This window comes from Perca fluviatilis, chromosome 6 (genome assembly GCF_010015445.1).
Source record: "Perca fluviatilis chromosome 6, GENO_Pfluv_1.0, whole genome shotgun sequence".
NCBI classification, from domain to species: Eukaryota; Metazoa; Chordata; class Actinopteri; order Perciformes; family Percidae; genus Perca; species Perca fluviatilis.
Genome location: NC_053117.1, coordinates 38,977,888 through 39,004,631, shown reverse-complemented (window position 1 = coordinate 39,004,631; position 26,744 = coordinate 38,977,888).

Here is a 26,744-nt window from a genome sequence, read left to right as displayed (position 1 = left end):
AAGGAGAAAAAAAAAGTGATCCCCCCCAACACCCTGCTTTTCGATGATGTTCACGTCGCGTAATTACGTCACTTCATAACGTTCCCATGGCAACAGGGTCAAATTGCTGCTCTTGCGTGAAGTAAACTCAACATTTTTCAACTTTCTGCTAAACTATGTGACTTTTATTGTAACGAAAATGCGGGGATTATGAAATCATGCAAGCCCCGCATATTTTGCGCGGAAATCTGCAATTTATGTGGCGAAAGTGCTGCATATTTGAAAAAATGCGGCCCCCGCATAAATATGCGGACTTTGGCTGATTATGCACTGAATTATGCGATCGCATAATCACGTTTTTCTGGAGGGACTGACATTGTATTCATCAATTCTTCAATTCCGAACGTTTCATTGTCTTTTTACCTGTTTTATGATGGTGTACTCTACTCTGTGTCGTCGTTTTGTTGTTGGCTTTGAGATTACTCGATGGCATTGCAAATGAGGGCCGCCCCTCAATGATCTCTCGACTCAAAGTGAAGGTTGAATGAAGGAATGATTGCATGGGTTCCTTAGAATAATTCAACTGTAGGTAGCATACAGTAAATAAAAAATTATAATGAAACATATAGTCTGTGATAAAAGGGGCAGAAGAAATGAACAGTGAAATGAGGAGGGAAGATAAAGAGAGTCAAGAAAGAGATAAAAAGGTAAAAAATAATCGAAAAAAAAAAAATTTAAATCAAAGGTTTTGGGCCGCACAGATCACAGAAACGCGTTCAGATTTCCTTTATCCACCTCTGTCAAGATATGTCATACGTTCACCGAAAGAAAAAGAAAAACTCCACTGCAATCATTCCTCTCCATCAGCATGCGCAAATCTCTGAGATTTTTTACTTCTCAGATTTAAGAGTGCTCTTCTTTTATTCTTCAAAGACATGCAAATGCTCTCTCTCTCTCCCTCTATCACTCTCTCTCTCTGTCTCTCTCTCTCTGTCTCTCTCTCTATCCGTGGCTTTTACCTTCATTCCAATAAACTCGGCTTATTAAATGCATTAGGGGGAATCAAAGTTGAGGTGTGCCTTGAGTGCATTCAAAGAGGGTGCTGATTGGAGCTCGGAAAGGGAAAAGATGGGACCCCCCCCTCTCAGTGTCCCTGCACCCATTACTGTACACTTCTTCATTTAGCACCAATTAGATTCCCAGTTCCCCATTTCTGCTGCTAATGCCCAGGCTTGCAGGGGGTCCATGCTAAATTAAGCACTGGATCTTCATTGCGGCCTGCAAACCAATTGATTTTGTCCCTCAATCAATTTATTTCATTAGTTATACATTCCTCCCCCACCCCTCCACCCCCTCCACCCCTCTCTCTCTCTCTCTCTCTCCCCCAGCCGTCCGTCTCAGGAGCCGGGCGCGAGCCGAAAGTGACCTATCCCGGAGCGTGCACCGGGCGGAGGTGATTTGAATGATAACCAAATAGGTAGCGCTGGCCTCGGCGGTGTTTAAAGATCATATGTAAATCCAATGTCGGGGGGTGGGGGGGGTGATGGGTGTTGGGGGGGCGGGGGGAGAAATTGCTCGGTGGGGTTCTGTCAGAAAACAATTTAGTGATCGTTAAAAGGAATGCCTCGCCCGTCGCGCAAAACCTCCGCAAATTAAATCAATGCAGCCACCGGTCTCTGCCCCCTTTCACTTCTATCAACTCCCCCCCCTCTTCCTCCCCTCTCCTCCCTCCCTCCCTCCCTCCCTCCGTCCCTCTCCTCCTCCCTCTCTCCATCTTTCGTCTCTCGCACACGGACGTAAAGATGCCCACAGAGGAAGACAGAAAGTGAGAGCCCTAAACCCTTAAAGATTCTCCGGATAAGAAAAAGATAAGGATGGTTTATTTTTATTACTCGGCTCCTCCACTCGGCAGTTTTTGGAATTATGAAAGGGTAAAAAATAAAAAAAAAATAAAAATACTGCAAGTGCTAAGGCGCGGTGTAAATAGCACAAAGGGAACACAGCGTGGCACATGCATGATGACAGGCGTGATAATGCAACATGAGATGCAGGGAGATTGAAACGGACCCCACCCAGGATGATCTCACCGTTTATCCTAATGAGATGAGTTACTATAGCAGCGGCAGACAGAGCACATCACTACAGCGGTAGTTAGGGAGAAAAATACTCCTAAATGTTAACCCCCCTCCACCACCACCACCACCACCAAGAGCCAGTCATGCTTGACTCCTATCCCTGAAGCCTGCATGTGTCAATCACATTCCCCCAGGGGGAGAGGCTGCATGTTTCATAAGACTATAAGGCAATAAAAACATGTTGTGGAAAAATCTACATTTGGTAGAGATGGAGGCGTCAACATGTTTGCCGAGTGGTGCGCCGGTACAGGCTGTACTGATGTGGGTTTGCAGTTGAAAAAAAGCCGAATGTGATTGCTATGTCTCAGCTTTTGTGAAGTAGCGGAGATGTGTGAGGCTGGGTGGGCTGGCTGGCTGGCTGGCTGGCTGGCTGGCTGGCTGGCATGTCTGCATGCACACATGTACGTTTGCCGTGTTGTCGGCAGGGTGTGGCGTCATACACAGTGTCACAGCGAACACACACTGCGAGAAAGAAAAGAACTACCCCATGTGTTGTCTGAGAGGCTTGTAACAGCATCTTTGTTGAGGATAACACGCAGTCACACGCACACACACGCACACACACACACACAGTAGAGATTTTGCAGTACACACGCACACACACAACACACATTCACACACACACACACACACACACACACAGTAGATATTTTGTAGTACACAATAACACACACACACACACACTCACTCACTCACACACACACACAAACACACACACACAAACACACGCACGCACACTCACATTCACGCACACACACATACAAACACACACAGTATAGATTTTGCAGTACAAACGCACACGCACACACTCACATTCACGCACACACACATACACACATACAAACACACGTGCACACACACATGCGAACACACACACACACACACACTCACATTTACGCACACACACAGACACACACACACAGTAGAGATTTTGCAGTACACACACACACACACACACACACACACACACACAGTAGAGATTTTGCAGTACAGACACACACACACACACACACAGTAGAGATTTTGCAGTACAGACACACACACACACACACACAGTAGAGATTTTGCAGTACAGACACACACACACACACACACAGTAGAGATTTTGCAGTACAGACACACACACACACACACACAGTAGAGATTTTGCAGTACAGACACACACACACACACACACACACACACAGTAGAGATTTTGCAGTACACACACACATTGTGTCTGCTTGTCAAATGGCACCTGATATCCGCCAGCGTCTGGGAATCAAATTAAGCGAGCGACTGCTGCTGAGGCCTCCTTCTCTTTTTTTCCCCTCATCCGCCATCCCTGGGCATAATTAATTTTATCATCAGCGTCATTATTATTGTTAAATTGTTTTTCATATTTCTTCATTTTTTCTCTCTCTCTCTCTCTCTCTCGCTCTCTCTCGCACCCCCACCCATCCAACCCACCCACCCACCCATCGCCTTGCCCGGAATACCAAGTGTATGCTAATGTGTTTTGGATATTGCCAGCGCGCGCACACGGAGATGGAGGGAGAGGCAGAGAGGAATGAGAATGAGAGAGAGAGGGTCTGAGATGAGGAGTGGGAGACGGAGAGAGAAGTGTGGTGGGGGGGGGGAGGGGGCGAGCAGGAGAGCAATGAGGTGGGGGGGTGTTCAGGTGGGGGCATTACGTATTCCACTGGCGTATTTGGAACCCAATTAATCAAGCGGAGGAGAGGAGAGATGCAGAAAGGATGAGATCGCCCTTCACGTTGATGAGGCCTGGCCAGGGCAAACGCTCAGCCACCTGAGCTCCTAACAGCCATGCCGACACACAGAAATTATGGCAATATCTCCCCCCCTCTCTCTCTCTCTCTCTCTCTCTCTCTCTCTCTCAAACATACACTCTCTCTCGTCCCCCCCTCTTTTTTCTCATCCCTCTTTTTGTGCTAATGTAACAGAGACTCTCACCTTATCCGCTTCTTCTTCTACCAAAAGCTATTTACCTTGCACATTTTTCACCCCCGAGGAGTAAAAGTGCGACATTTATTTTCTTGTCTTGTCTTGTGTTAAATACAACGTTAAAAAGTTTTCACATAAAATGAGAGTTTGGGGCTTGATGTGGGAATGATTTCAAATACACTGATAAAGTAGAGCACAAGAGACGTGAAAGAAAAAAAAAGGTTTTCAAGGCAACTCTCATTTCAGGCGGTTCTCATGAACTCTTTGTTAGACCTGGGCAATATATCGATATTATATCGATATTCGTGATATGAGACTATATATCGTCTTAGATTTTGGATATCGTAATATGGCATAAGTGTCTTTTCCTGGTATTAAAGGCTGCATTACAGTACAGTTATGTCATTTTCTGAACTTACCAGACTGTTCTAGCTGTTCTATTATTTGTCTTTTCCCCACTTAGAGATTATATCCACATTACTGATGATTATTTATCAAAAATCTCATTGTGTAAATATTTAGTGAAAGCACCAATAGTCAACACTACAATATCGTTGCGGAATCGATATCGAGGCATTTGGTCAAAAATATCGTGATATTTGATTTTCTCCATATTGCTCAGCCTATACTCTTTCGTACATATAGCTACAGGAAAATAATGCACTGTAATTTGTATGCACGTATTTCACATATGTCTTACTGTATGCAGCACATTGACTGGCGCTGTATAAGAGCACTTTGGTCTACGTAGGAAGGAGGTCGGTGTGGATGTTTGGCTCCTAAAACACAGAGCTTTCAAGTGGTGGAGCAGAGTTTGTGTCCCGGAAGAAGTTAAGGAGAAAACACAAGACTTTCATCCAGGAAACGGGTGTATGTGTCCCGGGAGAACTACTTAAGGGGACCGGTGTTTTCATCCAAACCACGATCTTTGTTTCTAATTTGAACTAGTCAATTTGGTGCCAAAGCGTCATTGCCGCCTGACGTGCACCTTTTGTCGGATAAACTTAACTGCACCGGTCTCTGAATGGACCGTCCCCTCACGGTGCTCTGTACTGTAGAAGTATTTCTATAATCTAGATGTGTTACTCTCAGTATTAAAGTTGTATTCCCTGTATAATGTATAGAGTCAGGACACACAGATAGTTAGCTTATAGTTCAGGAATGTTAGGAACTATTTTTTTGTACCAGATGGAGAGGTGGAACGGCAAGGGGGTGGCTCTTGGGTCAGTGTGTGTGTGTGTGTGTGTGTGTGTGTGTGTGTGTGTGTGAGAGCTGCAGAATCTGCCCGGAGACAGGAGGGGGACACCTTCAAGCAAGATGATAAAAGATTAGGAATATGATTAGACATAAACTTTTCTGACTTGAACTCTGTATACATTTGTCTGCGTTTAGGGAAACTCAGGGCTAGATTTATCAAGCCGTTTGCGCCTGTTTCCAGGCGCTAATTGGTCGCAAAGACGGACGTAACCGATGCGGCATATTTACAAACAGGGCGCACTTGGGTAGAATCGCAGATTGTCTGCCACATGAGCGAGAAGAGACAAGTTGCGCTTTCAATATGCGTTCGTGGGAGGGTCGTGGGGAAAGTGGGAGTTCCACCCAAAAAGGTGGGAGGATAAGCGCAAAGTGCCCCTAATTATATATTCCGTGGTATTTACAAAGACTGTCAGTAGGAGCGCGCCTCTATTCTGCGGGGGAAATTCTCCGCCTCTTAAAAGCAGGTCTAAACCAGCCGCAATCGAGTTTCCTCGTAGACATGGCAACAGTAATTTGAACAAGACGAAGACATAGGCGAGGCTGAAAATATTTTTAACACAAGAATCACACTTTGTCAGTGAACACAACATCATTTAGCGTTACAGATCAAGCAGTCATGCAATATTAGAGTTACTGGAAGAAATCAAAGATGAAATTGAATCTCCCACTCAGCGTTCACATCCCATTCCACCAGTTGTTAAACTCCTCGCTACATTACAAATATTGGCATCAGGATCATTTCAAACAGTCATAGCATCAGCAGTGGAAATATCGCAGTCTGCACTCAGCCATATCATAGCACCAGTACCGCTTTACTACAGCGCAATTTACGGTATAGTGGGCGGAGAAAGACGCTGATTGGCTGATGGGTGTCAGGGTTGATAAATACTACGCAAAATGTGGAAGCATAGCGTGCGCTATTACCGAACTCGCATAAACAGACGCAGCGCAAACTGCGCTAGTGTTAGTAAATCAGGCCCTAAGTGTCATTTTGTGAACCCATGATTGTGTTCTGTAAACTTAAATGCTGGACTTCAGTAAACTTGCTTAACTGAACTCTTCATGTCAGCTTGATCCTTGTGTTCTGGTAAACTTAAAAGTTTCTATGACATGGTGCTCTTTGGATGCTTTTATATAGACCTTAGTGGTCCCCTAATACTGTATCTGAAGTCTCTTTTATATAGACCTTAGTGGTCCCCTAATACTGTATCTGAAGTCTCTTTTATATAGACCTTAGTGGTCCCCTAATACTGTATCTGAAGTCTCTTTCCCGAAATTCAGCCTTGGTGCAGAATTACAGCCACTAGAGCCAGTCCCACAATAAGCTTTCCTTAGGATGTGCCATTTCTGTGTCTGTAGCTATTGAGGAGGAGAGAGGGGGGGCAAGGTGGAGGGTGGGGGTGTGGCCTTGACCAACTGCCACTTTTCTCGTTTGAAAGCCATGATGTCTCTCTCTCATGGGTGGGCCAAATTCTCTGGGTGGGCAAAGCAGAGAAAGGGGAGGTAACCTTGCTCCTTATGACCTCATAAGGAGAAGATTCCAGATCGGCCCATCTGAGCTTTCATTTTCTCAAAGGCAGAGCAGGATACCCAGGGCTCGGTTTACACCTATCACCATTTCTAGCCACTGGGGGACCATAGGCAGGCTGGGGGAACTCATATTAATGTTAAAAAACCTCATAAAGTGACATTTTCATGCCATGGGACCTTTAAGTTCGATGTAAGAAAGAGTAGGAATTAATAAACTGGAGTCAGATTTGACAGGCCTTAGGGCCTTATTTTAGAAATAATTCCCTACAGTACCTGGCTCACAGTTTTCCTGGCAAAATTTCACTGTAAAGACCGCTAAACTTAAAGCTATAGTGCGTAGTTTCTGTTGCCACCCCATGGGGGATTCTAAGTAATGACAACAACACTGTAGGCGCAGCCGCATGACGCAAGCCTTCGGTGATCTCATACCATCCCCACCCCTCCTCCACGCAGTTGCTAACACAGAGGACTCTTCAGAAGAGGTAATTATCTCGGACGTTTTTACATCCTCTTTGTCTCCAAAGCTGAACGCTGCTGTTGTCTTTTCTCAGCGGTGGCGTAAAACGCATCCTTCGAGCTTCTGCGCGCGAAAGTCGCTGGACTACACCGTTTTCAACATAGCCATACTGACAAATCCAGGGAGAGTTGTGTGGAGCTGATAGTCTTAATTAGCTTTGAATCAACTCATTTGGCAACGGCTTGAATGTAACGGACGTTCATTAATATAAAACGTGCACTATAGCGTTAACTGTCATGTGACCGGCCAGTGGTCTCCATCATTCCGTAGGATACCATGCGAATTGTTGTGCATAGGTTTTCATACAGTATCATACAAAACTGTTCATGAGAATGTGTTGCTCATTTGTTTATCATATTGTATCTCTTTGGAAAAGATGAATCCCTTAAAGCAGAGATGTTCAACAGGGGGTCCAAGACCCTTAGCGGGTCTTCATAGTTAGTGCAAGGGGACCGCCAAATTATGTGAACCCAATTTATCAATGGCAAAGATAAATTAGCCTTTTTGTGAAAAAAAAAAATGTAAACATCAAGGTTCCATGTGCCTTCCACATGCATGTTTAACGTTAAAACATGATGATCATGTGCTTTACTTTAAAAATGTGCAATACTATTCATTCACTTACAGTACACCACATAGTCATACGGATAAATATTCTGCTGGAAATTATGTATTCTGTTTGTATATATATATATATTCATAGAGCTCTTTTTAATCTGTGTATTTTAAAGGAGCCATGCTCGTAATTTTATTCATGCTTTGCATTTCTGCTGAGTGACAATACAAGAAATCTTAAATCTTGATGTATAAATAATAACCATTTATTTTCATCCATTCGGCCCAGTTTAATATGATGCAGTAGGGGGTCCCTACTTGGTCTTTCTTTCAGCTAAGGGGCCCCTGGCCTAAAGACTTTGAAGACCCCTGCCTCAAAGAGTTACCTTCAGTGCAACCTTCCCTGACTGCTGCAGCAGTGCAGCTCCACCTCTCCCCTCCCCTCCTCACCGCACATTCGGGGTCAAGCCTTGTGGCGGCCAGCCACCACCGGCGATCGTTGGCAAATTGACCGTCTCATAGAGGAAGAGAGACCGAGAGAAAAACTCCAGTCCCCCGTTGACTTAATTTGATTCCCCTCCCTAGAATGCAGGCCAATAGATCCCGTATCTACATAGTGCTCTGCACAGGGTCTATAAATATTGACCCTCCATTTCCTGTGTGTGGCGTTAATGAAGCATTTAGTATACCCACAGCATTATGGAGGACCTGTGTAAAGCCACCTCTCCCTCTGTCAATGCCATCCGATCCTACACACACACACACACACACACACACACACACACACACAATAGATGGACTAAGGTGCCAAGAAAGCAGACTTCCTAGAGGTAGTTGATAAAGGTCACTTTAAATGCCCCTTTAGAAAGTAAACCAGAAACACATACTCATCAGTTTCTGCATTGAAATAACTTGAACTCATGAACATGTGGACACAAACTATAAAACATCTAATTTATTTGATTAAAGCTGAAAAATGCACCTACTTATTTCCTTGCCCCCCGAAACAACCGCCTGTTGTTGCGCAAGTGCCCTTCCTCCTTATAAAGTAAAGTATTTTAATGGAAAGAGGATCTTTTCATAAAACTGGGCTGTCTATGCAGTAGAATGGTGCAAACATTGTAGAAATGATGCTACATGACCAGATGAAACCAAGGAAAGAAGCTGTGATATTCCCTTATGTTAAACCCCCCCCCCCCCTGCTTTTTTCACAACCACACCCTGGCTGAAAAACCAAGGGCTGAAACGCTAACAAAGTAAGCATCAGATTTAAATATTTTAGCAGCCTTTGTCTAACAGAGAGGACACGTTATCTGTTAGTAAGCTAACGGTAGCTATAGCTATAAGTTAGCAAGTAAAATGGGTGATGCGAGAAGGTAGAGTTTGTCCGTATTGACACCAACCGGCTGTTAACAAACAATCTAAACGGTATGCTAAAATATGTTTCCGAAAACGTTTTAGGCGAGAAACAGGTAATAGAGGAACCAAATCTTGCTTTATTTTTGGTCAGCGCGGCCTAGTTTTACTGTTTAATTTGAGTTTTTTTAGCCTTTATTTTTGCAATACAGGAAACAGTATGGCGGCCACTTCCTGTTCACAAACTGTGTGTGTACTATGCGTTCAAACGTGTCACTTGGAGGTTTTCTGCTGGCTTGTGAGGAGGGAGATCTGGGAAAAATGGAGGGAAGTTTATAGTTCATTCACACATATTACCAACACTATTATGATTAGATTAGAGTAGATTCAACTTCATTGTCATTGCACAAGTAAGGACCACCAGTACAACGAAATGCAGTTTAACATCTAACCAGTAGTGCAATCATTAAAAGTGCATTTTTTATAGCAGTGCTTAAAAAAGACATAAAACACAGGATGCAGTATGATCATGTTAGTCAATTATTAAAGTGCATTAGCAAATAAAGTGCATAGAGTTCTGAGAAACCAGACAGTCCATAATCCATATAATATTAGAGACAGACTGCAGTATGATCATATATAGCACATTGTTGAGGTGCATTAATAAAGTGCATAGTGATCAGAGGTAGTCAGACAGTCCATAGTATCCATATGTATTTGATACAAAGTTGGTTGAATATAATATATAAAGTATCCCATTAAATATTGCTATGCTGCAGTGAAATACACTGGGTTTCTGTCCCTTTTTGTGCATGGAGCATTTCCAATTAGTCATAATCCTCCTCCCCATCACACAAAACATGTCGCGGTCTATAACCAATGTGGCTTTTGGGATTTAATTTTAGTAATGCTTCCCTATATCTCTGGGGTGATGTAAAGTATGATTACTTTGATGAACTTTTACTTAAGTACAAGTAAAATAACCGGTATAAAAATCGACTCAAGTAAAAGTAAAATATAGTTCATTTAAAATGTACTCAGAGTAAAAGATGCTTAGTTGCTTTTCAACAGCGAGTTGAGATATACTTTTATATATTTATACCTATACTTATTATACTTATTTAAAGGTGCTCTAAGTGATGTCACACGTTTTTTAGGCTACAACATTTTTTGTCACACACAGCAAACATGTCCTCACTATCTGCTAGCTGTCTGTCCCCTGAACACACTGTAAAAAATGTCTCTTCACTATCTGCTAGCTGTCTGTCCCCTGAACACACTGTAAAAAACATCTCTTCACTATCTGCTAGCTGCCTGTCCCCTGAACACACTGTAAAAAACATCTCCTCACTATCTGCTAGCTGCCTGTCCCCTGAACACACTGTAAAAAACATCTCCTCACTATCTGCTAGCTGTCTGTCCCCTGAACACACTGTAAAAAATGTCTCTTCACTATCTGCTAGCTGTCTGTCCCCTGAACACACTGTAAAAAACATGTCCTCACTATCTGCTAGCTGCCTGTCCCCTGAACACACTGTAAAAAACATCTCCTCACTATCTGCTAGCTGCCTGTCCCCTGAACACACTGTAAAAAACGTGGTCTCTGTAGACAGTCCAGGCTCCACAAATGGCAACAACAACAAACTGCGCCAACCTGCACCACCAAACATAACAAACAGTCTTCCAGCCAATAACCGACAAGAAGGATTTGGGGGTGGGGGTTGGGGGGTTAGTGCGCGGAAGGGGACGGGTTGAGGAGGAGGGAGGTGTCGACCTAGCCTCCGTTTTGTTTGAAAATACTTCGAACGTCAACAAGAAGTGACATCACCCAACATCACTTAGAGCACCTTTAATTAAATCACAGTCTTTTGCGATTTGTTAAGGGCATAGAGCCAAAAAAGAAAAGTTTAAAAATGCAACAACTATTTTGATTTGAGTTCGTTGACAGATATTTTGCCAAAAGAATGTCAGAGAGACCTTCTTTATTTCCTTTTTTTTTTTTACTCAGTAACAGATTTGATTTAAAATGTAACAAAGTACAATACTTAAAAAAAACGGTTACACTTTACTTGAAGGTATCTACATAAGAGTGACATGAGGGTGTCATAAACATTATAAACAAGTCATAAACATTTATGACATAACACTTCTTTTAGTAAGTGTAATTCGGTTGTTGTGATGACAAGTTAGAGTTAGGGTTAGGTTTATGGTTATGGTTATAGTTATGGTTCATGTGTCACTCTTATGTAAATACCTTCAAGTGAAGTGTTACCAAAAAAACTACTCAATTACAGTAACGTGAGTAATTGTAATTGGTTATTTTCATCTGGTGGTGATGTAAAGAAGCGGGAAAAGACGGATGATGTACAACACCCCCCCCCACACACACACACACACACACACACACACACAGGAGAAGTCGAGCCAGCCTTTTGTTTTACCACACACTGAGTGTGAAGGACAGTTTCCTGGAAATGTCCTCTTGGAGTTTTCTCTCCATCACATGGCTCCCCACATGTCTCAGCTCTCAGCACACACACACACACACACACACACACACCAGTCTGTCACCCCCACTTCTCACCTGTCACCCCCCTCACCTCACAACCAAACACCCTCCATCTTTTTATTTTTTATTTTTTTGGGGGGGGGGCGGCGAAATGAAATAATTTTGTTGTGGGGTCCCCGGGCGGTTTTGTAATTTCATGCCTGTGTATGATAATTTTATGCTGTCCTGCGTCGCGTAACTCAGGGCTGCCAAACGCTGACAGGTGATAAATACGATCTTTTCCGCCCCGTGTGCAACAGACCTGAAAAAAAAAAAAGACAGACAGGAGGGGGGGTCTGGGGTTCGTAGATGCGGGGGAGGACTGGCGGAGGCCTTGGTGGAAGCGTCGTGCACAGCGGTGTCGCCAGTGTTGGAGCAATTTCACGGCTTGCCCACCCCACCTTCCCTCACCCACACACCTTCATTCACTTACAGCCTGCCTCCCCACATCTCCGTTATCTCTCTTTTCCCCTCTCTCTCTCCCTCTCCCTCTCTCTCTCTCTCTCTCACTCCTGTCTTTCCCCTCCCTCCATCCTCCTCTAACCCAGGAGAGACTGAGAGGACAAGAACCTTCAGGTAGCCTTGAACAGCCGGGATAGTGATCAGTGCTTGTTTTTTTTGTTTTTTTTTGCTACTCTCAGGAATCACAGGAAACACACAAGCGGACAGTTTGCAGAGGAGCAGTTTTCCACAGAGGTGGAATGTAACTGAGTACATTTGCTCAAGTACTGTACCGAAGTACAAATGTTTGAGGTACTTGTACTTTACTTGAGTCTTTTCTTTTCATGCCACTTTCTACTTCTACTCCGCTGCATCTCAGAGAGAAATATTGTACGTTTTACTCCACTACATTCATCTGTTACAGCTTCACTTACATATTTAGATTTTTTTTTGCACACAAAGCACATGTAGTTTGGAAAAAATTAATACATTTTCATTTATAAATTCCAGTTTCTATAATGTGAGGATTTTTCTGCATTGAGTACTTTTACTTTTAGTTGTTTAAAGGGTGATTTCGTTTATTTTTTCAACCTGGACCCTATGTTTTTTGTGTGTAAGTGACTGATTGGTGACTTTGGCCCAGTATTAAGAGTGAACGCTGTAACCGGCAGCCGCAGACCGGGCTGCAATGTAACCCTATGGGGCAAATGTTCAGTCTCAGTTTGGTCAACTAAAAGTGCTTGTTTTGCCGCTGGCAGGCTCAGATTAATATTCTAAGTGTCTGACAACATTATCCCTACAGAGATAGACCTTTAAAACCTCTCTGAGACCTTTCTATTTAACCAGAAACAGCTCTGAGGTCACTAGCGCTAAACCCACCAGACTCCATTTAAAAAAACAATACTTTTAGCGTGTATAGAGTCAATGTATTTTCACATGTAAATTGGTAAACTATGTGTTTATTTCAACCAACACTAGAGGTGTGATGGTTGGAAAAGTGGAAAGACGACCCAAAAAGGCTGTTTCGACTTTGAATGAAGTGTATTTTTACGATGCTAAAATTACTGTTTATTTACATGGAGTCTGGTGGGTTTAGCGAACAGAATTTTGCAGATGTTTTAATGTTTAAAAAAAGGATTGTACTGTTTAACAGAAAGGTCGACCTCCTTAGAAATCCTTTCCATAATGTTGTCAGACACTTAGCCTGTCAGTGACCAAACAAGCACAACAAGCTGCACAATTGCCCTATTAACTCAGGGCGTTTTCACACCTGTAGTCCGTTTGCTTTGGTCCGAATCAGTTGGTGAGTTTGTAAACTTGGAGCGATTTGCCCTCGGTCGGTTTGGTTTGGTTTCACACCTGGAAAAGTCCAAGCGTACCAAAATGTGCCATTACAAATCACGGAAGAACGTCCACTCCTCTTGTTGGTCGGATGTGTCTGGGGGCGGGAGCAAGATAGTAGATACAGGAAGAAGGTCCTGTGTTCTGGACTAGTGCATGTTTCTTGCATCTCCATGGTCAAACCAGTAGCCTAGAAATTTAGACGGACCCTAGTGGCAGCAAATTTATTTTGCAGCCAGGGTCCGTCTGGGCACTCTCCATTAGCTTGCGAGCTGGAAAAACCAAATTTTGGTCAGGCCAATCACATCATGTATAGAGTCGGTGGGCGGGCTTATGGCTGCTGCTGCTGGGAACAGCGTTCTTCTGGAAGACTTGGAGTTCAGCTTTTCTTTGAGAAAAGAACAAAGAACGGCACAGAAATCATTCTTAAAAAAGGAAGATGTGTTCGGAGTTTTGCCGACCGGATACGGCAAAAGTTTAATCTATCAACTAGCTTCGCTACCTTCTTTGTTGCTCTGATTGGTTGTAGCGCTATCCTATTACGTGCAGAGGGAATTTGAAAGACAACCGTTTATCCCGCCCCTCGGATTTAGCTCCGTCAATGGTGAGTTCCCAGACCCAACATCTGGATGTGGGTCTGGCTTGTCAGGCTATCAAACCAGCTCATTTCATTAAAATGATCAGACATTGTTTCGCGAGAGAAGTTACTACGTCTGCTCCGCTCACCGAGACTTCGCTCCGCTCTGCCGGCGTCCGTCTCCAATTTTAGCAGCAGCTGGTTTGACCACGGAGATGGGTGTGACCGAGACCCCCTCTTCAAGCAGGTCTCGGCACACTTGTTTGGTCCGCTTTTGGTGCGCACCCGAGTGCGAATGCCACGTTCTCACCTGCCCTGATGAACCGCACCAGCGGGACGAGCGAACTCTAGTGCGATTCAGCCGAACTAAACGAGGCAGGTGTGAAAACGCCCTTACATTGTAAGTTGTTTCGCTGCTGCCGACTTCAGCGGGGAAAAAACTGACTGCAGCGATCTGGCTTAATACTGGACCAATATCAAAGATTGTTATTCCCATTTATATCAGTCACTTAGACACAAAAACATAGGAAAATAGGGTCCAGGTTGAAAAAAATTGAAAAGTTACTCTTTAAGTAACATTTTCAATGCAGGACTTTTATTTGTAACACAGTATTTTTACAGTGTGGTATTAGTACTTTCACTTGTAAAGGATGTGAATACTTCTTCCACCTCTGGTTTTCCACCCCCTGCCAAAGAGACATGTATGTGGGGATGGTGGGGGGGCAGAAGAACAGGGAAAGGGGGCAGAAAAGGGAGGACTAGGAAGTGACCCAAGCGTGGAGGACTGATGGTTTTCTGAGTGACGTAATTATTCGCCTCCGTGCGCCGCGCAGTTTAGAATGATGATATCCAGAGAGGGAAAAAAAAAAAAAAGTCCAGTCTGTGCACACATGTCACATGTACACAGAGCACGCTGTGACCTTCGCATTATACCTGCACAGCATGTGCATTATGGTTTATAGATTCTGGCAAACGCATCCTAAAGCCAGCTCTGAAACCCCTCTCTCTTTACAGCATGAACGACATATTTGAAATTCACATTTTTGACATAGATTAGATAGAATGCCTTTTTTTTTGGTCACTATACACATATACAATGAGATTAAAAGCCAGTGCCAGTGCCAACATGTACGTAAAATAAATATAACAACATGGAATAAAATAAGTTGTGCAAAAAAGTGGGGTAAGGTGCACAGTTCTGAGACGCTATATACGTATAAAAAAAAATTATGTTTATATAAAGTGTGATATGCATTGTGGGTTATTGCACATTATTTGAATATCGCCCAATAGTGGTGATCATATTCAAGGAGTAATAGATATTGGACATGAGAGTCATGATATTGCACAGTATACATATATTGCACAGTATTATCAATATTATCAATAGTATGAAATATTGCACAGTAGGTGGGTAGAAGAAAGTCTGGGGGTCCCCCGGTTAGACTGTGAAGTCAGCGCATGTGTGACTTGAATGAATGAATAGTTTATTTCAAACAACATACAAAAGAATAAACAAAAAAAAATTAAAATACAAGACACAAAAGCAAGAATAAGCCAAATAAATAAATGCTCTTGTCTCAAAGGGAGTAGAAAGAAGCAAAATGCTTTTTTCGGGTCCTACTGTTTTTGAAATGTCTATACCTTTACATCTTGGGTCTGTGCACACATATCACATGTACACAGAGCACACTGTGACCTTCGCATTATACCTGCACTTCATGAGCATTATAGTTTATAGATAATAGCAAACACGCCCTAAAGCTTGGTTGGCTCTCTCTAGACTACAGCAAAGAAAAACTGTTTGAAATTCACTTTTTTGACTTGAATGAATGAATGAATGAATAGTCTATTTCAAACGACATACAAAAGAATAAACAAAAAAACTTCAAATACGAGACACAAAAGTAGTTCATTGGGGAAAAAAGAAAAAGCAAGAATAAGCAAAAAAATATATATATTTTATTTATTTCTTTATTTGATCAGGGACAATGCTCAAAAAACATTAGTCTAAAAAAGAAGAGATGTCATGTGCCAGGTTATAGCAAAAAATGCTAATTTCCACCCGCAGTCCCTGGACAGGTTGATGTTGTACTTACAAAAGTTCATAAAATATATACACAATAATACATGAAAGCATTACTTCACTCACATCATAAAAACACTCTCCACTTCAGGAATCTATCACTCACTCACTCACAGTTTACATTGTTCATATCACAGTCATTCAGTGCGTACAGGTTTGCTCTTCTCCGAAAGGGAGTAGGAAGAAGCTAAATGCTTTTTTCGGGTCCTACTGTTTTTGAAATGTCCATACTTTTAACATCTTTAATTACAAAATAACCCTCATCAAAGTCTTTTCAATCAGTCGCTTCTCATTAGACAACCATACATCTCAACAGAGACATCTCCAACAAACATTTGTCGATTAATCAATCGATCAAGTTACTATTCCATCATTTCCTGAACTCAAATCATTTCTTCATGTACCATCTTTGAGCTACCATCCATCCAGTATATTTATCAAGTACAACAAAACTGCATAAATGTATTAATAATCCTGCCAGTGGTTTTTTCTTATAGTGCAGGTACAGGATCCTGATGGCATTCTAACTCGCCGTAATAGGAAAATTGAATGTGATCGTTCCTCGTAGCGTATCTGTGGATTCTGAACCATGCCCGAGAAATCCACTCAATCAATGTGGAGATGTGGGGCGAGGGGCGGGGTGTCTGCACCGCCGAGGTTCCAAGTCATTAAGCAGCCAGAAATTAATTGACTTCACGGTGCTTATATGGCTGAGCGTGGGTTTAACCCAGGCACGGCAGCCTCTATTAGCTTTTGTACTGCATGTTCCTGTAAGAGCTGCAGAATCGGAGGGACGCGGCGCAATTCAAGTCAGCAAAAAATGGTCTGTCTCCTGTATCGTGTGATTAATAAAGGGGACGTGTGGTGATAAATCGCCTCAATGATAAGTTGTAAACAAAAGGTTAATAATGTACACGCGCGCATATGATCCGAGCTCGTTACGCCGCAGAAAGTATGTGTCAATAAATTCCAATATAATCCACAATGGGGTTTGTAGTTCATGGGGTACTTTTCACTGTCAAAGTTCACATGAATTGACCAGAGGCTTGTGGCAGCGCACACATACACACACAACACACACACACACTCAGATGTGGACCGTCCTCGAGGCAATGTTTGACCTCTATGTTCGATCCGTCTTTCAGAATCCAATCAGGCTGAAGTCTCCAGAGGGAGAACAGAGCAGAGGAGGAGGAGGAGGAAGTGAAGTTAGGAGGAAGGAGTCAGAAAGCAACAGGAGCTTACTGTAACACATACTGTATGGACCGATTTGTCGCAGTGTCGCGCTAATGCAAAAATCACTTCCGGGATAGTCTCGCTTTGCCAGACCTTCTTCCACAGCGCTGCGGAGGATGGTCTGGCTAGTCCACACAGCATTCCGAGATTGGACAAAAAACGTGCTCTGGTTTATTGGCATTTCTTTAAACCAATCACAATCGTCCCAGACTGAGCCACAGTGCCTTAGTGGTCCCCTAATACTGTATCTGAAGTCTCTTTTATATAGGCCTTAGTGGTCCCCTAATACTGTATCTGAAGTCTCTTTTATATAGACCTTAGTGGTCCCCTAATACTGTATCTGAAGTCTCTTTTATATAGGCCTTAGTGGTCCCCTAATACTGTATCTGAAGTCTCTTTTATATAGACCTTAGTGGTCCCCTAATACTGTATCTGAAGTCTCTTTTATATAGACCTTAGTGGTCCCCTAATACTGTATCTGAAGTCTCTTTTTTATTTAGGACTTATTAGTGGTCCCCTAATACTGTATCTGAAGTCTCTTTTATATAGACCTTAGTGGTCCCCTAATACTGTATCTGAAGTCTCTTTTATATAGACCTTAGTGGTCCCCTAATACTGTATCTGAAGTCTCTTTTATATAGACCTTAGTGGTCCCCTAATACTGTATCTGAAGTCTCTTTCCCGAAATTCAGCCTTGGTAAAGAATTACAGCCACTAGAGCCAGTCCCACAATGAGCTTTCCTTAGTATCTGCCATTTCTGTGTCTGTAGCTTTAAATGCTATTGAGGAGAAGGGGGGCAAGGTGGAGGGTGGGGGTGTGGCCTTGACCAACTGCCATGCTGATGTCTCTCTCTTTCTCATGGGTGGGCCAAATTCTCTGGGCGTGCAAAGCAGAGAAAGGGGAGGTAACCTTGCTCCTTATGACCTCATAAGGAGGAGATTCCTGATTGGCCCATCTGAGTTTTCATTTTCTCAAAGGCAGAGCAGGATACCCAGGGCTCGGTTTACACCAATCACCATTTCTAGCCACTGGGGGACCATAGGCAGGCTGGGGGGACTCATATTAATGTTAAAAAAAAGTGACATTTTCATGCCATGGGACCTTTAATGATTTTCCTTGCCATCACTGTCACTGTGTAATAATGTACATTTTAAAATGTCCCATGAAGTACTTTTTCTTTTCCCCCATGTGAATTTGTCATACAATATTGTAATATAGGTAATATTGGAGTTTTTCTAGTTACCCTGTGCAGTTGTACAGTAGTTATACAATATTTGCAGGTCAATTGTCATTGTTACTGCTGGAAAAGTGTCTAGCTAGTAGCCTACCGCTACACATCGTACCCACTGATGTAGTTTACAGGAATGCATGCGATCCAGAATCCAAACAACTTTATCCCATATGTGTCCCAAGCAGGTGAAATCTATAGTATCTTCTTTCTGGATGATACAGATGAAGCCATCTAAAATTTCCGTGTCTAAATTCCACTGTAACAACACCCATTCTCACCATGAGATGGCGCTTCCTTCACAAGGAGTTGTGAGTGACTTAATCTACCATTTATTGTACCTTAAATAAAGCTTTACTATACTGAAGCTATCCCCCAAAGACATAAAGCAAATCAAGTTCATTCCAAGTCAATGGTGTCTATTATACAGTAGTTATAGCCTACTGTAGTAATTGTTAGTCTATTTAGATACTGTAATTTAACCCTACATAAGGCCTACATTTGTTTATTTTACCCGTGCACAGTTAAAATGTTGCTCATTTTAAAGGTTAGTCTATATACTGTATGAAACTAAATCAAGACACAGTATTAAAACTATGTGACTCCACAGCGACTCTGGCTTCCACACGATTTCCTCAGTAGGGTTAACTAACGATTATTTTAATTGTCGATTAATCTGTTGATTCTTTTCTGGATTAATTAATAAATAAAATTGTCAGAAAGCCCAAGATGACATCCTCAAATGTCTCGTTTTGTCCCCAACTCAAAGATATTCAGTTTACTGTCACAGAGGAGAGAAGAGACTAGAACAATATTCACATTTAACAAGCTGACATCAGAGAAGTTTGTACTTTTCTTCAAACCGCAACATGACATCATGACTTCGCGTCAACATACACACCAAGTGGCGTGTAATCTGTACGCATTTTGAGCTATCCGCGTGTATGTCCATCCCGTATACAGCGGACCGGTTGCAGACTGATCTCAATAAGTGTATGTATGACACGCCAAATCGTATGCCTTTCTGGCGTGTTGTCAAGACGCAGACATAATCGCTATTGGACTGTTGGGTTTAGGAAAAGAATAAAACAACGGCTGAGTTTAGGAAACGTGACATGCGGGACATGATCCCCGGTTTCCTGGGTGAAAGTCCTGTGTTTGACCCATCCACCACCACCTCGACCAACCTCCCTACGCGGAATTGCGGGCTTTCATACTACTCGCTATGGCGTAAATTGACACGCAATCGCAAGGTAATGGAGGTCAATGGAGGCCAAACAGCGTTGATAAACACGCTACAAAGCAATTATCCGTCTTGATAACACGCCAAAATGGCATAGGAATTGGCATGTCATACATACACCACTTCATGAGATCAGTCTGCAAACCGATTGATCAAAATACAGTAGTTGGCGATGAATTGAATAGTTGACAACTGAAGCTCTATTCCTGAATACAACAGCTGCAATAAATGTGCAGGAGTGCACTCTCTTAAAGTAACAGTATACAATTACCCAAAATGAATAAAAATAGCCTGTTCCAGACATAAAGCACTATTTTAAAAGTCAATAGTTACAGCTGAAAACATACACTTTCTAGGAACAAGAACAAGAAAACTATAAGTAAAATAATAACCTTTGCCTCGTACAGTCATAACTTTGGACAAACACATTAGCATGTGTAGAATGAAAATAATGAAGGCCTTAACCCTAACTCTTACAGAAGAATCTATATGAAAAAAAAGCCAATAAAGGGATGAATCAAATATATTTTGTATGAGAACTACATCCCTTTATGCTGTGACTTTGACCCGCAGTGTCAGGATGCGGTTAGAACAGAGCCGGCCGGCACGCTGGACAAATCATTAAAACTATGTCGAGGAAAGAAATCCCAGAGAGCTTAATAAAACCGTATGATTAAAATTCAAGCAAGGAGGGTCGTTATTCCGCACACAATGGCAGTCTGCTTAACATACAGCCGCATGCAGGCCCCAGGTCTCTTTGTCCCAGGCCTCAGTGCTTGTGAAGACCAAGGTCTTTTTTTTACATTTTCACCAGCTTGTCTGAGAAAACAAGCTGCTCTCGCATTCATCCACGCTCTGCAGCCGAGGAGAGTCTCACCTCGAACACTCCACTAGCCCCAGTCCACAGCACCTGAAAGCATCTGTTCTTTCTTTCTTTTTCTGTCTCTCTTACAGGGCACTCTGTCCTCTTTCTTTTCTTCTTTTCTGTCCCAAAAGGCAGGGTTCAGGGCTGAATGAAACTTTTCTCTTTTTTTTTTTTGCTTTCGTTTTGGATTCAATAAATAAGAATAACAACTGCTGGAGTGGCTCCAACTCCACACTTGAGTGTCAGTTATAAAGTAGATAGTGTGAAAAGGCGTCGAACTGGGAGAGATATCTCTGCAGCAGGTTGATGGAGGTCTGTAATAGGTGTGTGTGTGTTTGTGTGTGTGTGCGTGCGTGTGTATGTGCGCGTGTGCGTGCGCTATGTCTATTCCTTCACAAGGGAACTCCTAAACGGATCGGGTCACTGCTGATCACATGGCAGAGATAATGGTCCAAACAACCTTGACGAGAGTGGAAGAGGTCTCTCTATTTAATTAGAAACTTTAATATTTCATTCTCTGCTATGCCTCATTAGAGCCCTTCCATCACTTCCCTCCCAGGCTCAGAGGATTCTCATTGGCCAAAATCTTCTGTTCCAGCACTGAAACAATCAAGGTAAAAGAAAAAGAGGAGAGAAGGAATGCAGAGTTTTTCCTTTTTGTTCAGTTGAGAGACAAGCGTGTGCACATTGCTCTTGAATGAATGAATGAATGAATACTTTATTTCGGTTTACATTATAGTATGTAGTCAAGTCAAGTGAACTCAAATTATTTATAGAGCACATTTAAAACCAACCCAGGCTGAACAAAGTGCTGTACAAAGTTATGTTATAAAAGCAAAGGAAGACAATAAAATATAGACACAATGAACATCATACAAACAACACACTTCTATACAAATGTCCCTAAACTAAACCATACGCCAAAGAACAATAATGTGTTTTAAGATGAGACTTTAAGATCTCGGCAGTAGAGGAGGACCTGATATGAATGGGATATTTGTTCCCGAGTCCATAACGGAGAAGGCACGATCGGGAGCGTGCCTATGTTCCCACATTTCTAAGATTTTTTTCAAAATTAGGCCCTATGTTCCCACAGCCCTATGTTCCCACATTTCCTTTTTCATAAATTTGTATCAGATTTTACCCCCCTTTCTCCCAATTTGATAGCCATTTACACCCAACCTATTATCCAGTAGCAATGGACTACAGATGGAATGTAACCCTAACCCTAACATAGGGCCTAATTTTAAGAAAAATCTTAGAAATGTGGGAACATAGGGCTGATCCCGGCACTATTTGTTTTCATCCGAGACTGTGGAATAGCTAAAAGGAACCGATTAGATGATCTTAGGATCCTGGAGGAGTGATGTAGGGTAAGGAGATCAGCAATATATAAAGGGGCCAATCCATATAATGCCTCAAAAACAAGTAACATTACCTTAAAAATCTATTCCATATTTGACCGGTAACCAGTGAAGAGAAGCCAATATCGCAGAGATATGATCCCTCCTTCTGGTACCAGACAACAATCTAGCTGCAGGCGTGATAAAGATGATTGGCAAATCCCAGAATACAAGGAATTGCAGTAGTCAATACGAGACGAAATAAGGGCATGAATAACAGTCTCCAAGTCCTTACGACAGTCCTGAGATGAAAGAAGCTACATATATAATAAACAAAGCATGACAATATGTGACAAAAACATTATTATACACGTTTCCGCCAACCCATTTTGCACACTATAACTCACACAATCAACAACCGAAAAGGAACCGGCTGAAGCCCAAGGCTTATTTATGCCTATACAATCCATAAAATAACCCTGAATATTAGCAATACAAGAGAGCTTTTGATTTGCTTTCTGTTTGAACACACCTGTACAGTTTTATCATCAAATTTCCTCAAGGTCTTGTATGTGCCGTTCAGTCATGCAAGTAAAAGCCTTCAACAACTCTGTTCAGACAAAAAAATTAAAAATTGCATAAGTGGGCATTCACACCAAAGAAAAGTGATCTGGCGGGGTCACTGAAATGGGCCATTTGTGTGACATCTTGTAGTAGAATTTACATTTCACAATTAATATCTTCTGTCAGATCATTTATAGATTTCGATGTTACCGACCGCACTTGAAGGCAGCTTCATTTCACAAGAGAGGGTGAAAGAAAAGAGATGATCGAGACATAGGGTGTTTGGTGTTTTTTGCCCCCAAGGTCTCCTTCCAGGCAGCGCGGCAATGGTTATGTTTAGGGTTAAGGTTAGGGTTAGCTGCCTGGTAGGCGCCGTTGGAGGCAAAAAACACCATCGAGTGACACATAGCGAGTGCTTTGTGCATTCAGCTGTTACACAAACTCCCGAGCAGTTGAGTGCTTGTGTTTCCTTTTTTAACCTCATAGTGTTATAAATCTTTCTTGTGGCAGAGATAGAGGCAGTGATGTTTCCTGTTTCTTGTAGAGGACTCTCACACAAGCCTCAAACCATAGCTTTTCTTTCATTTTGGATTCAATAAATAAGAATAACAACTGCTAGAGTGGCTTCAACTCCACACTTCAGTGTCAGTTATAAAGTAGATAGTGTGAAAAGGTGTCGAACTGGGAGCGATATCTCTGCAGCAGGTTAATGGAGGTTTGCAATAGGTGTGTGTGTTTTGTGTGTGTGTGTGTGTGTGTGTGTGTGTGCGTGTGTATGTGTGTGTGTGTGTGTGTGTGTGTGGGTGCGTGCGCTCTGTCAGTTCCTTCACAAAGGGAACTCCTAAACGGATTGGGTCACTGCTGATCACATGGCAAAGCACACGTGAGGTTGCGTTTCTCCAAAAGTTGAGTCGGTCTCAACTTTTTGCCGCAGGCCCGCTGCGTTTTTTTGAACGTGTCATAAACATTAATGACATAACGCTTCTTCTTTTAGTGTCATTTGGTTTTTGTCATGACACTCTTATGTAGATACCTTCAAGTAAAGTGTTACCAAAAAAAAAATAAGATTATTGTCAAACCAACAGTCTGTGTGGTCTTTAGATCATGTTTTAGCTCAGCTGGCACTGAAAACTAGCCGATTAGCTTGTTAGCGGTAGCGCTAGCTCGGTGCTTCCCCCCCGTGACCCTCCTCTCCTAGGGTCAGACAGGTGACAAAAAAGCTTCGGCAGTAGTTTAATATTTGCCAGTGGGGAGGCTTAAACGGTCAACTATCCACTGCTGGTCGGTCACTCACTTCACACAGCAACCGCTCAGGTATTCCACTCAGCTCCCAGTTTCATAACCATCGCCGCCCTGGGACCAATAAGACCTCTTCTATTCTTTATGCTTTTTATCTTTCGGCTGGTATCACGGTAGGGGGGAGTGGGGGGGGGGCTTGCGAGCCTGGTTAGGAGAGGGAAGAATTCGCCCCAATCACTCTCTGTCGTCCCAGAGGCCCCCCTGGCCCTAATAATGGGAGGCAGGAATGTGATGACAGGACACTTTAAGGGTGATTCTGTTCAAGGGCACGTCACTCTGTCACTGACGAACACTTTAATCCTGATCAAGGCGTCTGACTGGACACTGCTCGCTCGCTCTCCCTCTGCTTTCTCGCAGCATATACAGTATATGTACTGTATAAGCACCAGCAACCCCACGTCACGCTGCGTCGGCCAATCGTGTAACCGCTGATCAGACTCGTCGGTGTGTTTTGAGCTATGGTTTGAGGCGGTGTGAGAGTCCTGTATATACCACCATATACTGTAAAAGAAATAATGGACGTAGCAACCGTAACGTCACCCGTTTTGGAGCGTCAAGTTTGGCAATTTGGACGTCACCATCTCGTTTGTTTTTTTAAACCGGATGTAACGATTTCTGGATGAGAGAGTGGAGCTGGGGAGGATGACGCAGCCAAGCCAGTGTTGTTCGTGGTTGCAATGGCGCTGTCAGCTAAACGCTATGTTGTTTGTATGTTTATTTTTTGTATGTCTGGTGAGCCAAAGAAAAATTTCCACCCCGGTGGACATTAAGATTTATTCTATTCTATTCTATTCTAAAGAGGGAAAGGTGCTGATTTTCAACCCTTTTGAAACGAGTCATCCAGCAGAGATTTACCGGCGGGGTAGTATGGATCAACGACCATTCATTAAGAACATATTCGCCGGAACATCCAACGGACCTTCGAGCTAGCAAGTAATTTGCTGAAAATGGCAAAGTTTTAAATCAAATGTGGATGGTGCAACAAGACAGGCCTGCTTGGTTCTTTCGAGGAATGATTGTAGAGATTTACAAAGAATATGTTTACGGCATTTACTCTCTAACTGGGACATTTTGGGACCGATTGGTGGGATTGCTGTGGAAAAAATACACACGGCGATAGACTGGTAAATTCCCAGCTAATGCTAGCTGTACTGTAGCTAGCTAGTCAGCTTGGTTGGCAGAACGCTGAACAAGACATTTTTAGGCAGCCAAAATGTTCCAGTTAACTTTGAGGAAGTGAAAAACACACAGTGAGAGGGTCAAAGTTTAAGATGAAAACACGGACAAACACAAGTTGATGTCTGTTTTAATGTCCCCAGTGTTAGCATGGTTAGCATTGCTAAGCCTCTGTCCTGATTGACAGGTCCTAAAGCATCCCCTGCTTTATCGTCTTTTTTAAAATAAATGGGACCATCATTTACTAAATGAACATCATGCTGTGTTGAAGAAGACCTGAAACTAGAGATTGAGACCATAAACTCATTATGAAAATGTTATCTAAGGTAATAAATCAAGTGAGAAGTAGGCTAATTTTTTCATAAACTTCTATAGAAACAGACTTCTTTTTGGAGCCAGTGGAGTCGGTTGGTTTATAATGAACTAAAGGTGATAAAACTAAACTGTATTATAATTACAAAAACACAATTCCTAACAAGGGCTTATGTAAACCAGTATTTGTTTTATGTCTGCATGCTTGCATGAGATTCTGTATGTTTGTGTGTGACAGCATTGTGTGTGTGTGTGTGTGTGTGTGTGTGTGTGTGTGTGTGTGTGTGTGTGTGTGTGTGTGTGTGTGTGTGTGTGTGTGTGTGTGTGTGTGTGTGTGTTTTTACGTGCATGTGTGTGGTACATTCTATGTTTGTGTGTAAGCGGGCATAGACAGGGGGGGGGGCATAAAATATGAAGGATAATTACCAGGAAGAGGTTGGGACGCAGATGAAAGGCCTCGTATTGATTCTTGAAAGGACCTGACAGCTCGCCTGGATGTTTTATTTCCTCCGCATTGTTTGTTTTGCATATAAAGGATTCCATTTTCTGCTGAATTTTGATTGCAGTAAAGACGGCGGACCCTGTCCCTGCTGAGGGGGAGGACGAGAGCCGCGTTAACTGTTCAGAGACGGAAAAAGGGGCTCTGGGATGTATGTGACCCTTGCCTGTCAAATCCCCAACAAACAGTGGCAGAAAAAAACACTGTGCGGAGGTGGAAGCAGAAACTCTGGATTCATAAATAGCCCCTGTTAAGAAGCTACGGAGCTTTGTGCTTTTACATACCATGTGGAGAGAGCGCAAAGACACAGACACAAATGCACACATTTAGGTAATGAAAAGTCAAGCGTGAAAACATGGATCCGGATCTGGTGAGCCCACCGTGAGCGCTGGAATGCATCGGCGTGTAGCGTCCCGGCCCAATGTAAACAGCCAGCGCACGTGTGTGCAGGCCTCCCTCCTCTAAAGCTGCTTTCCATTTCCCCCTGGTGCCCATTTCTCCTCATTCAGACCTTTGTTCCGCCAGCTACCACAGATGCGAACCCACCACAGGATTTCATACTGTACACAAACACAGTATCCGGATCCCTCTGCCTGCAGCCCGCCCCGCTCACAGTCCAGCTGTCCTCGCCATCATGTTGTGAAGATCGCAGTCTGAGCTTCATGCAAGAAATAAAAATATCAATCACAGGCTCTGTCTGTAGGCAATATTA